Source organism: Equus caballus, chromosome 24 (assembly GCF_041296265.1).
Source record: "Equus caballus isolate H_3958 breed thoroughbred chromosome 24, TB-T2T, whole genome shotgun sequence".
Classification (NCBI taxonomy): Eukaryota; Metazoa; Chordata; class Mammalia; order Perissodactyla; family Equidae; genus Equus; species Equus caballus.
Genome location: NC_091707.1, coordinates 38,847,567 through 38,860,717, shown reverse-complemented (window position 1 = coordinate 38,860,717; position 13,151 = coordinate 38,847,567). Strand labels below are relative to the sequence as shown.

Below are 13,151 nucleotides of genomic sequence, written 5' to 3'. Positions count from 1 at the left end.
AGAAGGACCCACAACAAAGAATATACAACTATGTACTGGGGGGCTTTGGGGAGAAAAAGGAAAAAAAATAAAATCTTAAAAAAAAAAAGCTCAAAGAACTAAAGGATGATGTGAAGAAAGTAAAGAAAAGGATGTATGAAGAAAATGGAAATATCAATAAAGAGATAGAAAACTTTAAAAGAAACCAAAAAGAAATTATGAAGTTGAAAAGTACAATAACTGAGAAATTCACTAGAGGGATTCACAGTCAGATTTGAGCAGGCAGAAGAAAATCAGTGAACTTGAAGACAGGCTAATGGAAATTATCAAGGATGAGGCAGAGAGAAAAAATATTGAAGAAAAGTGATTTTGAAAGATTGAAGAAGATGATCAAAGGTAAGGAACAGAGAGAAATAAGATTGAAGAGCTTAAAGGACCTGTGGGACACGATCAAGCAGACCCACTTAAGCATTGTGGGAATCCCAGAAGGAAAAGAGAGAGAGAAAGGGGCAGAGAGAAAATTTGAAAAAAATAATAGCTGAAAACTTCAAATATTTGATGAAAGACATTAATATAAACATCCAAGAAGCTCAATGAACTCCAAGTTAGATGATTTCAAACAGAACCATACTGAGACACATTACACAGTCATGCATTGATAATGACAGGGCTGTGTTCTGAGAAACGTGTCAGGTGATTTCATTGTTGTGCAAACATCATAGAGTGCACTTACGCAGACCCAGATGGTATAGCCTACTGCACACTTAGGCTACATGGTATAGCCTATTACTCCTATGCTACAAACCAGTATAGCATGTGAGTGTACTGAATACTGTAGGCAATTGTAACACAATGATAAGTATTTGTGTATCTAAACATCTAAACATAGAAAAGATACAGTAAAAAGACAGTATAAAAGATAAAAAATGGTACACCTGTTTTGGGCACTTACCATGAATGAAGCTTGCAGGTATGGAAGTTGCTCCGGGTGAGTCAGTGAGCGAGTGGTGAGTGAGTGTGAAGGCCTAGGACACTACTGTACACTCCTGTAGGCTTTATAAACACGTTACACTTAGGCTACACTAAATTTATTACAAAAACTGTCACTCTTCAATAAAAAATAAATCTTAGCTTACTACAACTCTTTTAACTTTTAAATTTTTTAACAACTTTTTGACTCTTTTGTCATAACATGTAGCTTAAAACACAAATGCATTGTACAACTGAACAAAAATATTTTCTTTCTTTATATCCTTATTCTTTAAGCTTTTTCCTATTTAATTTTTTTTTTACTTTCTAAACTTTTTTGTTAAAAACTAAGACGCAAACACACACATTAGTCTAGGCCTACAAAGGGTCAGGATCATCAAGATCACTGTCTTCCACCTTCATATCTTGTCGCGCTGGAAGGTCTTCAGAGGCAGTGACACACATGGAGCTGTCATCGCCTATGATCAAAATGCCTTCTGGAATACCTCCTGAAAGACCTGCCTGAGGCTCCTCTTGAGGAAGTGTCACTCTTTTCAGAAATAGGAATTTTTCAGCTCCATTATAATCTTATGCGACCACTGTTAGATACGCATTCCATAGTTAACCAAAATGTCGTTACGCAGTGCATGACTGTTATCAAACTGTCAAAAGACAAAGAGAGAATCTTGAAAGCAGCAAGAGAGAAGCAACTCATCACATACAAGGGATCCCCAATAAGATTATCAGATTTCTCATCAGAAACTTTGAAGACCAAAAAGAAGTGGGATGATATATTCAAAGTGCTAAAAGAAAAACAAAAACTGTCAAGAATCCTATATCCTGGAAAGCTCTTTCAAGCCTGAGTGAGAAATTAAGATAGTCCCAGTTAAACAAAGGCTGAGGGAGTTTGTTACCATTGGACTTGCCCTGCAAGAAATGCTAAAGGAAGTCCTGCAGGTTGAAATGAAAGGACACAAGACAGTAATTGAAGCTGCATAAAAAAATAAAGATCTCAGTAAAGGTAAATACATGGGCAATTGTAAAAGCTAGTATTACTGTAACAATGGTTTGTGACATGATTTAAGAGATTAATACATTTTTAAAGGAACAATCATTAGTCTAAAATATAGTATTATTGTAACTTTGGTTTGTAACTTCACAGTTGGTTTTCTACATAATTTAAATGACTAATGTATTACAAAGAATTATTAGTTTATGTTTTCAGACACCAGTGCATAAAGATATAATTCTGTGACATTAACAACTCAAATCAGTGGGGCCAGAGCTGTAAAGGAGCAGAGTTTTGTATGTTACTGAAGTTAAGCTAGTATACATTCATATCAGAGTGTTATAACTTCAGTATGTAAAATTTAAACCACAAAGAAAATAGCTATAGAATATACATAAAAGGAAATGAGAAAGGAATTTAAACATTTCACTATAAAAAAATCAACTAAACACAAAAGAAAACAGTAATGCAAGAAATGAGGGACAAAAAATGCTATAAGGTATACAGAAAATAAATAGTAAAATGACAGAAATTCCCCCATATTAGCAATTACTTTAAAAGTAAATAGATTAAACTCTCCAATAAAAGACAGAGATTGGCAGAATGGATAAAAAACACGATCCAACTATACGCTGTCTATAGGAGACTCACTTTAGATCCTAAAACATAAATAGGTTAAAAGCAAAAGGATGGAAAAAGAAATTCCATGCAAATAGTAACCAATAGAAAGTGGAGTGGCTATACTAATATCTGACAAAATAGGCTTTATCATAAAAGGTTATAAGAGACAAAGAAGGATATTATATATTCATAAAAGGTTCAAAACAGAAAGAAGATATAATGATTATAAACATTTACACATCTAACAATAAACCATCAAAATATTTGAAGCAAAACTGACTGAATTTAAGGGAGAAATAGACATTTCACAATGATAGTTGGAGACTTCAATACCTCACTCTCAATGGTTAGAACCACCAGACAGAAGATGAGTAAAGAAATATAGGACTTGAACAACACAGTAAACTAACTAAATCTAAAAACATATACAGAACACTCTACCAACAACAGAATAAATATTCTTCTCAAGTACACATGGGACCTTTTCCAGGATAGACCTCACCAAAACAAAACAAAACAAAACAAAACAAACCCAGGTTAAGATGGTAAATTTTATGTTATGTATGTTATGTTAAAATAATCGGGAAAAAATCATTTGACACTGTTTCCCTCACCAAATACAATCCCATTTCTGCACTTTCACAACGAAGCTTCTCAAAAAGTTGTCTGTATTCGCTCTCACCATTTTCTTACTCATTTTCTTCTCAGCTCACTCCAATTTATCTCCCATCTCCATGACTACACTATAATGGCTTTTGTCAATGTCCTCCAACTTGACAAATCCAAGATCTTTTCTATCTTTATCTTACATGCTTTTCAGTAGCCTTTGACAGCACTAACTACCCTCTTCTTCCTGAAACATACTCTTCCCTTGGTGTCTGTACTCATCCCCTATTCTTACTCCTATTCTCCTGCTCCTTCCCAGTCTTGTTTTTTGGTCTTTCTCCTTGGTCCATTCTCTAAATATCAGAATGCTTCTACTTTCTCCCCTTACACTGCTCACATGATCTCACATATTCCCATGGCTGTAAATAAATACCTGTATATGCTAAATGATTCCCAAATCTTTAGCTCCAGGTCGGCTTGCTGAGATCTAAACTTGTATTCAACTGTTTATTTTGTGTCTCCACTTGAGTGTTCAACAGACCTCTAAACCTAACCCAAACAGGACTTTTCCCACCCAAATGTGTCTTTCCTTCACTTTTCCCCAACCTTAGTAAAGGGCGCCAATATCCTCCCATTTACTTAACAGAAACCTATGAGGCATCTTTGATTGCTCATTTTTCTCAAATCCCATGTGCAATCCAAAGCAAGCCTTTTGGGATCTCTTTTCAAAATATCTGATGAATCTTTCTATTTCCACTATTCTCACCTGGATTTCTACAATTGCCTAACATATTATATAATATGTTACTTATTTATCTTGTCTATTGTCTGTCTCAACAGCCTCATGAGCTTCATAAGTGAAGGGAATTTTGTCTGTTTTGTTCTGTGCTGTACCCATATGGCCTAGAATAGGGCCTGATGTGCCATAAATATTTTTTAAGTGAATGGAGGAAAAGTCTAGTGGGAATCAGACATGCAAAAATATTATAATACATTTTAAAAAGGGGAATATGTTCCAAATTTATACAAAATGTAATAAATTTTATACAATTTATACAGGCCTTGGTAATTAGGGATAGCTTTAGTCTTTCTCTTTGTATGGAGGAAAAATAAGTAAAAGAAAAAAGAACATTGTGAAAATGTTTATCTTAATTTTCCCTTTAAAATATATGTTTAAACAAAATACACAAGTAATTACGTCAAATCTTATTACTTTCCAAGTAATTAAAAAATAAAGAGATATAATGTAGGGTGAAATGATGGAAGGAATTAAAGCTTTCAAGAGCTGGATTTCTCCAGAATGGAAGAAAAGATAAAGGTGAGTGGAGAAGGACATTATAAGTGTGTAGTGTGAAAAAAGACACAGAAACAAATTTTAAAAGACCAAGAACTCCTGTTTCTGGAGGAATGGGAAAGGAGGTTGGTCTCAACTTTATAGGACAGCTAGGTGGGACCTTATGAAGTCAGAGAGATCGGGGGACAACCTATTGAGTGGGTAACTTGTGACTATCAATTAGTATTTAACATGTACAAATCCTAAGACCCATTAACGCCATTTCTAAGAATCTATTCTACAAACATAACAAAAGTATATAAAGGGGCATGCACAAGGATATTGTTGCAGCAATGTTTAAAATAGCAAAAAAGGAAACAGCCTAACTGCATCTACAGGGGAATAATTAAATAAATTACTGTATAGCCATACTATGAAATTCCATGTAGCCATTAAAAACACCTGAGACAGCCTGAAATTTACTAGTCTAGAAAGAGGTCTGTGATATACTGAGTCTTTGAAACAAGCAAGTTGTTTATAAAATTTAAGGCATGATTCCATTTTTATAAAAAACAAAAGGTACTTGTATTTACCTACATACGTCTATCTAGAAATGTCTTGCAAGGATAGGAAAAACACAGGTGTGATTGAGAGATGTGAGTGGAGAGACAGAAATACAGGTGTTTCATCTTTTATTTTATATTATTTTTATTTGATGGCTTTTGGTAATTTAACTGTTCTTGTTTTTTCGTTTTTTACCCCAATAAAACAGTTTGGAAATGTCATGATTGGTTAAGGATAAAGGTAAGAGGGCTAAATAAGGAGACTAAGAACATACCGAAATTTTGAAAATGGTCTTTATTTGATAATCATGATCCAAGCACATTTTTAAAAGGACAGAAATTCTGATTTGATTTTTTTAAGCCAATATTGGAAGGATGAAAATACATTAAGGTTATTGCAAAAAGGTTATGTTTGGTATTCTGTAACTATTGTATTGAAAAGGAAAAATAAAAGCAAAAAAGAAAGAGAAACAGTGAGAAGAGAGAAGGAAAAAGAGAAGGAAGTTTAGGAAAAAGGAGAGTTAGAAAGGAGTTTGGACTTGATTGTGTTGTTGGTTGCTAAAATTAGAATTAAGAAGCAAATAAAAATTAAGAAGCTTTGAAAATAAAACCATTGTTAGTGATAAATATCACTAAGGATGCTACAAAATATATGAAGAAGAAAGGAAACACCACTGTAAGGACTGTGGTTTCCTAGTCCTGTGTTCTCTCTGGGCTCAGGTGTAATTTGCCATCTTGTGGCCAGATAATAGTATTGATGTTTATCACACACACTATGATATATCTGAAGGCTGAACATCTATCATTTTAATTTAAGATTTATTGAGGAATGGTAATGCACTCTACATGTGACAAATGAGCAATTATATCTCTTGACAGGAAATTTATATAAAGCGTCTAGTTTTAAACAATCTGAGTCATTTCAGGAAACCGATGATTTTCATCTGACGTAGCAACAGAGAAATCAGTTATTCAAATGATTTAACCTCAAAGAGACTGGTAAAAAATTTACTAATCTAGAGTGTAGTTTGTGTTTTAACTCCAACTTGGAATTGCTTTCTTTTTAGATTCAAATTTTACAGATGGAAGAAACTTACACATCCAAAAGATAGACATGGGTTTGCTTAATTAGTGAACTCAGTTCAGAAGTGTGTTCTGTTTCCTAATGTTGCTCCGCTCCACTGCACAACACGATCTAGACAAAGACAAAATAGAACCCATTTAATTTTCTGCACCATCAATATTATTATTGTTGTTGTTTACTGAGGACCTACTTTGTGCCAATCACTGTGCTGAGGGGCTTGACATGGATTATCTCTTAATTCTCACACAACTCTCCAGAGCAGGTTAATATTACTAACTGCCATTTTACAGATGAGGTAACTTGCCCATGATCAGAGCAAGGAAAAGCATGTTGGTCTATTGACTCCAAAGCTCTCACTCTTGGGTACTTGCTATACTACTATGCCTGTGAATATACACTGCTTCTTCCAATTTATTGTGTGATGACATTGGCACAGGCCCAAGTTAACTTATTTTTCCATCTACATAATGGGAGTGATACTACTGGCCCATTAGGTAAAATAGAAAGAATTCCCCTTTCCAATGTTCTACCACTAAAAATGGCCACCCTTCATTTTCTTGTTTTACGAAAGCATTTAAAATATAATTATAAAGCTAGACAGAAATGTTTTGATTACAGAGAATGTTGCTAGAAAACGACTGTTCTCACCAAATTCAATAATTGAGTAAGTGCTATTTGGAATGAGAAATGGACAATTCTCAACTGATGCAGAAGCAGAGACATCAGTTATTTAAATAATTTAATAAACGCTTTTTGATGATGCTTTAATGAAGGCAACTATACTTAATCAGGGCAAAGCCTCAGTTTCAAGTCTCAATTTTGTATACACTATAGAGTTTCTCTTCTTCTCCCAAATGAAATTTAATACATTATATAATTAACATATATTTGACAAACTTAAGGAGCAACATAATTTGATTAAAAACCTTCACATTCTCCAGCTGGCCTGGTGGCGTAGTGGTTAAGTTTGCATTCTCTGCTTCGGTGACCGGGATTTGCCAGTTTGGATCCCAGGCACGGTCCTATGCACCACTTGTCAAGCCATGGTGTGGCAGGTGTCCCACATATAAAATAGAGGAAGATGGACACAGACGTTAGCTCAGGGCCAGTCTTCCTCAGCAAAAAGAGGAGGATTGATGGCGAATATTAGCTCAGGGCCAATCTTCCTCAAAAAAAAAAAAAAAAGAAAAGAAAAAAAACTTCACATTCTCCAGGATTGATAGCTGCTTCTTTCTAAGACAAGTGGTAAGAGCCTTGAACTTGTACCTCTAAAATTTCACAAGTAAACAGCAATACGACCTTGGCCAAGTCACTGCGTAACCTGAGTGTCAGTTTCCTATACATAATAAAGGGATAATATTACTTATCTCATTGGACTGTTACAAGCTTTAAAGGAGGTACTGAAAAGTATGACTAAAGCTTTTAAAGTAAATCCAGTATTATTATTATTGCTTCTCAACTTGGCAGAGAACACAAAACAGCAAATTCCTTATCTTTTTTTTAATCTCCATTTTTCCTGTTTAAACATCCATTCTTTTTGCCTACTGGCTATCTCATTACTTTGAAGAACCATCCTTTGAAGAACAAGTGCCTTCTTCTCAAGAAGGTATCTGAACTGCATCCCTTGGTTTCTCACAGAAACCCACGTTAAAAGAAAGACCAGCCCTTGGTATTTAAGCAGACTTCTTAGTTCATTCTGGTTGGAAATCTATAATAATCTTTCTGTGACCTCCCCTTTTATAATCTCTACTACCAGAGGAAGGTAGGTTCTGGAGAAGCACTCAAATTGGCCCATCTAGTTCCAGTGTCAGTAATAATTCTCTAAGATATAGTTTGCAGATTAACTACAGATTTAATTCACCTGTTATGATGTATTTTATTAGAAAGTTGTCCTGGAGAATTATCTGTCATATCAGAAGCCTCTATCAAGTTGAAGGTACATGAGTAAGAAGATAAAGTTCGTAGGTAAATCAAAGGTAATTTGGCCACTAGAAGAATATTTTTATAATGTCATCTGAGCAAGCACCTTAATTTTCACCATTTTTAACTGTCCCAAATCATAGCTGTTCAATTTGTGAATCAAGATAAGATATGTAGCTGAGATCCAAGAATCAGAGAAAGAGGAGACCCAGGTAATTAAACATAGTGTTTAATATTAATTACACTTATAACAGTATACCAGACCATCTTGGGAATACCAACTATCTTTCGACTGGAAGACAAGCTGTGAGGATAAAGAACCATTACTGATTATAAAATAAGTCTTCATTGGGCCTATTTTTAATTTTTTCAGTGGAAAACTTCATTTAATTCAATAACTCTTTTAATTCCATCAAGTATTCAGTGAGTCCAAATTTCCAATTATCTTCCCTTTATTAATAATTGTCATCTCTTACAGCTTATTTGAATTAGGACCCAAATGAGTTCCACACGTTGTGACTCATACATCCCGTAAGTGCCTTTTAGTCTGTAGGTTCCTCTCTCTCTCCCTGTATTTATTTGTTGAAGAAATTGGATCATTTGTCCTACAGCTTCCCAGGGTTTGGATTTTGCTGATTGTATTACTGATATGTAGCTTAAGATGTCTCTGCATCCTCTGTATTTTTTGTAGCTTGTTAGGTGGATCCAGAAGTTTGATCACACTCTGGGTTTATATTTTTGGAGGGTGGGGATGGGGGTAAGATTATTTTATAGGTGGCAGCATGTTCTTCATTGGGAAGTACACAATATCTGGTTGTTTGCCTTTTTGTGAAGTTGGGAGACCTCAGTGCTAATGCCTCCATCTCTTAATTCGTTAGAGGTTGCAACATGGATAGTCTATCATTCCTTATTCACTTATTAACTGCAATACTTCTCCTCATCTACTGTATCCAACAACCACAAACTTGGTGGGTTAAAAACAACAGAATCTTATTCTTTCACAATTCTGGAGGCCAGGAGTCCAAAATCAAGGTGTCAGCAGGGCCACACTCTCTCCAGAGGCTTGGGAGAGAATCTGTTCTTTGCCTCTTCCAACTTCCGGTGGCTGCTGGCCTTCCTTGTTGCTGCATTGCTCCAATTTCTACCACTGTGGTTACATTTCCTCTTCCTCTTGTGTCTGTTCACTTCTGTGTGTCCCTTCACTTGTCATTGCATTTAGGGCCTACCAGGGTAATCCAGGATCATCTCACCACAAAATTCTTAATTGAATTACATCCACAAAGACCCTATTTCCAAATAAGTTAACATTCACAGTTTCTGGGGTTTAGGACATGGGCATATCTTTTTTGGGGCCACCATTCAACCCACTACATCCACTATTTAGTACTTGATGGTACAGTTCATGTGGGAAAGGCTGGATAAATGTTAATTTATCTTTATTTGCCAATCTTCAAAATGATGAGTTGTTTTCCCAGCATCTTCCAATGGTGACCAATTAGAATTTTCATCTTTTGCTTTTTAGCAGCATTTAAAATTAATGGATTTAATATTTGATGTATTTCAACTTGCTGCAAGTATTATCTTATTGATATTCAAAGTGTCTCATCTTTGGCCAGTGGGAACCTCTTCATGTTGGTCCCTAAATTCTCTTGACATGACACTATGGTTTTTGATATTTTCTGTTTTGGGTTGAATTGTGTCCTCCAAAAAAGATATGTTGAAATCCTAACTTCTATACCTCAGAAAGTGACCTTATTTGGAAATAGGGTCTTTACAGAAGCAATCAAGTTAAAATGAGGTCATTAGAGTAAGTCTTAATTCAATACGACTGGTATCCTTATAAAAAGGGGAAATTTGGACATAGAGGCAGACATGCACAAAAGGAAAATAATGTAAAGACATAGCGAAAACGTCATGTAAAGATGGAGGCAGAGATTGGAGTGATGCAACTGCAAGCAAAGGATTGCTGGCCAGCACTAGACGCTGGGAAGACGAAAGGAAGGATTCTACTCAGAGTGTGAGACAGAGCATGGCCCTGCTGACACCTTGATTTTAGACTTCTAGCTTTCAGAATTGTGAGACAAAAGTTTCTGTTGGTTTAAGTCACCCAGGTTTTTAGTACTTTTTTACAATAGCCCTAAAGAACTAATATACTTTCCTTGCTATCTGTATGAAAAGATATTCTAGACTCATTTTGTATTAGGTTGGGCAATAATCGGCAATTTCACTTGTTTTAAACTAGCATTTTTCTTGGCCCAATCCTAGAGTCAGCAATATCCCCAAAGAGCCCTGAGTTCTTTAAGTGGAAAATGGTATTTTAAGATTACAATCTGGGAACTAGAGATGCTCATGGATACTGGGTTGGTCACTCAGTTTAGGCTTTTTCACAGCGATGTATATTTTATAAGCTAAAACATACTGAATTTGAGTTTTTGTCATTTTAAGAGAAAAGAAAGGGTTGGCCCTATGGCCTAGAGGTTAAGTTCACATGCTCTGCTTCGGCAGCTCAGGGTTTGCCAGTTATGATCCTGGGCGTGGACCTACACATCACTCATCAAGCCATGCTGTGGTGGCACCCCACATAGAAGAACTAGAATGACTTACAGCTATGATATACAATTATGTACTGGGGCTTTGGGGAGAATAAAAGAAAAAAGAGGAAGATTGGCAACAGATGTTAGCTCAGGGCCAATTTTCCTCACCAAAAAAAAAAAGCATACCTTAAAAAAAAAGAAAAAAGATGTTTCCTGCTCTTGAGCTGGAATCAGAATAAGGCATTTCTCCAAGGAGCATTGGCCTTGAACTACTATAATTTAGGTACTAGGTGTACTTATTGCTACTGGGTTGCTTATTGTTTCTAGGACTTTTTGGAGCCAGGGGGAAAAATTTAAAACAAAATGCATCAAGACACTTCTAATTGAAATTCAGGATTACAGAACTTTTACTTATCCTCTTCTATAAGACATCTTTATTTCCTTTCTTCTATGTTGGTAATCATGCTTCTTAAGAATGACTGAGATGATATGCAGTCATGCATCACTTAACAACGGGGCTGCATTCTGAGAAATCCATCATTAGGAGATTTCATCACTGTGTGAACATCATAAAATGTACTTACACAAACCTGGATGGTATAGTATACTACACACCCAGGCTATGTGGTATAGCGTGTTGCTCCTAGGCTACAAACCTGTATAGCACGTCACTGTACTGAATGTAGGCAATTATAACACAATGGTATTTGTGTATCTAAACATATCTAAACACAGAAAAGGACAGTAAAAATACAGTATAAGATTAAAAAATGCTACAGCTGTCTAGGGCACTTACCATGAAGGGAGCTTGCAGGACTGGAAGTTGCTCCAGGTGAGTCAGTGAGCGAGAAGTGACTGAATGTGAAGGCCTAGGATACTACTGTACACTCCTGTAGACTTTATAAATACAGTACACTTAGGCTACATTACATTTATAAGAAAAACTTCTCAGTCTTCAATAAAAAATAAATCTTAGCTTACTACAACTTTATTTTATAAATTTTTAAATTTTTTAACAATTTATTGACTCTTTTGTAATAACACATAGCTTAAGGCACAAATGCCCTGTACAGCTGTACAAACATACTTTCTTTCTTTATATCCTTATTCTATAAGCTTTTTCCTATTTAAAAATTTTTTTTTTGCTTTCCAAACTTTTTTGTTAAAAACTAAGACACAAACACACACATTAGTCTACGCCTACAAAGGGTCAGGATCATAAATATCACTGTCTTCCACCTTTATATCTTGTCCCACTGGAAAGTCTTCAGGGGCAATAACACACATGGAGCTGTCATCTCCTATGGTCACAATGCCTTCTTCTGGAATATCTCCTAAAAGACCTGCTGAGGCTACTCTGGAGGAGGTCCCACTCTTTTCAGAAACATGTCCATGGTGGTTTGCTTGGTTTCTTTCTTTTTTCATCACAGATTTCCTTGTAAGCAGATAATGCACCATGAACACCCTTCTGCATTAATGAAAATCCTTTGGTTTGGGGGTCCATGTTTTCAAACTTTTTAAGGAGCTTCTTGAGGTTTGCAAAAGCTTCTGCTAAACTCTTCACTGTGAATTTTCTTGGGGGGGGATTTCTTCTTTTTCTTCTCTTGTAGTTTCCCTTTCTCTTGCCTTTTCTTCAACTATGCATTCCTGTTCCAGTTCCAACAACTCCTCGTTAGCCAATTCCTCAGGAACCACCTCTAGGAGCTCCTCATCATCATCCTCATTCACACCCAGGTTGAAGTTGTTTGCTATCTCAACCACAGCCTGTTGATTTTTGCAGTCTTCTCATCCTTGTCAAATCCTTTGAAGTCATGAATGAACCTCCTAAGTGTCTTCTTCTGGACGTCATTCATACACTCCTTGGTGACATCACCCCAAGCCTTAGCAAAGTTCTTTTTTTTTTTTTTAAAGATTTTATTTTTTCCCTTTTTCTCCCCAAAGCCCCCCGGTACATAGTTGTATATTCTTTGTTGTGGGTCCTTCTAGTTGTGGCATGTGGGACGCTGCCTCAGCGTGGTCTGATGAGCAGTGCCATGTCCGCTCCCAGGATTCGAACCAATGAAACACTGGGCCGCCTACAGCGGAGCGCGAACTTAACCACTCGGCCACGGGGCCAGCCCCCTTAGCAAAGTTCTTGATGCAGTCATAGATGTTGTAATCCTTCCAGAATTGCATCAATGTCTTCTTCAGTTGCAGCAATAGCCTTCGCAAAGGTCATCCTCAGGTAGTATGTCTTACCAGCTGCTATAACTCCTTGATCTACTAGTTGGATCAAAGAGGTGGTGTTTGTTTTGCTTCCTTTTGAGATCCTCTTTTGGATCAAAGAGGGAGAAATAACACTCTGATAGTGGGATGAAGAACACCAATAAAAGGAGGCTGTCCAGGAGCATTAGAAACGAAAAGCAAAACCTTGAAATGTATGTTATTCTCCAAATAATAATTCTCCATTTTGCTGGCACAGCAATTCAAGAAGGCATCTTGGAAGAGATGATGGGTCACCCATGACTTCTTCTTGCTCCTGTAGTCCACTGACAGTGTGTGCTTATCAATATGCTTGAAGGCCCTGGGGTTCTTACTGTGCCAGACCATGAAG

General features: G+C 36.2%; 1 long non-coding RNA gene across 1 annotated transcript; it reads right to left on the bottom strand.

Moving 5' to 3' along the window:
* Positions 1-5,296: 5,296 nt before the first annotated feature.
* On the bottom strand, positions 5,297-10,391 carry LOC102149522 (uncharacterized). The gene is made up of 2 exons (XR_011431928.1): positions 7,031-10,391; positions 5,297-6,215 (listed from the first exon to the last, which is right to left on the bottom strand). It is a non-coding gene; the product is annotated as an uncharacterized lncRNA (long non-coding RNA).
* Positions 10,392-13,151: the final 2,760 nt, after the last annotated feature.